Raw genomic sequence first — 802 nt, forward strand, 5'->3', positions numbered from 1 at the left:
TCTGGCTGCTGCCAGAAGTATTGGTAGTGGTAGCCTGCTGTTGCCAGGAGTGGCAATGGGAACCTGCTGGTGCCAGAATTGGGATACCTACTGATGTTACTGTAGGGTGTTCCAGCAGTGTGGAGGCAATGGGGGAGCATTTAGAAGCAACTGAAGGCCACCCCTTCTCCCGTAGGCTAGAGGCTTAGGAAGGAGGCTGGCTATCAGCTCAAGACAGAACTTCAGCTGAGAAAGTGTTCCACCCAACACCCAGTGGACCACATTACCCTCATGTAAAGCAGGTTGTAAAAGACATCCTGATACTATTTATTGCTCTTTCTGGCAGTGGATTAGGGCATTGCTAACTGGTCCAACAAGTTAACCTCTATAATTTTCACACTGTAGTTGGGGATGGCCCAGGTGGTTTGGGGGCAGGTATACCATGTCAGGGCTGTGCATGGTGGAAAGCATGTTCACTTGCTTTCAATTCATCCATAAGAAGGCCAACATCCCTGTCACTAAAGCCCAGAAGTTGACATTGCTTCTGGTACTCACCTTGAGTTCATTTGGCCTGAGCTTACAGTTTGTCTGAACTGTTCCCGTGGCATTAATCGTCCTCAACTGCAGCAAACTGTACCAGTTGTTCAGTTGTTCAAGTTTGAAATTCTGCCATTGGCAAGAGGCAGCAGTGATGTCGTCCTTGTCATGAAGCCACCCAATGCTGCTGGGTGGCTTCCCAATACAAAAGCCCTCCCTCTCAGGCTGTATTCATAGTGGTGCGGGCCCTGCTGCCAGTTGAGTGTGTTGGCACCATAGTGTGCGC

The 802-nt window shown here is 49.8% G+C and overlaps 1 protein-coding gene across 1 annotated transcript in view; it reads left to right on the forward strand.

Annotated features, from left to right (window-relative positions):
• Positions 1-802, forward strand: part of LOC119593196 (85/88 kDa calcium-independent phospholipase A2-like) — a gene marked incomplete at its 5' end in the record, with an annotated part of 46,224 nt that overhangs the window by 4,346 nt on the left and 41,076 nt on the right.

Source organism: Penaeus monodon, chromosome 31 (genome assembly GCF_015228065.2).
Source record: "Penaeus monodon isolate SGIC_2016 chromosome 31, NSTDA_Pmon_1, whole genome shotgun sequence".
Taxonomy (NCBI): Eukaryota; Metazoa; Arthropoda; class Malacostraca; order Decapoda; family Penaeidae; genus Penaeus; species Penaeus monodon.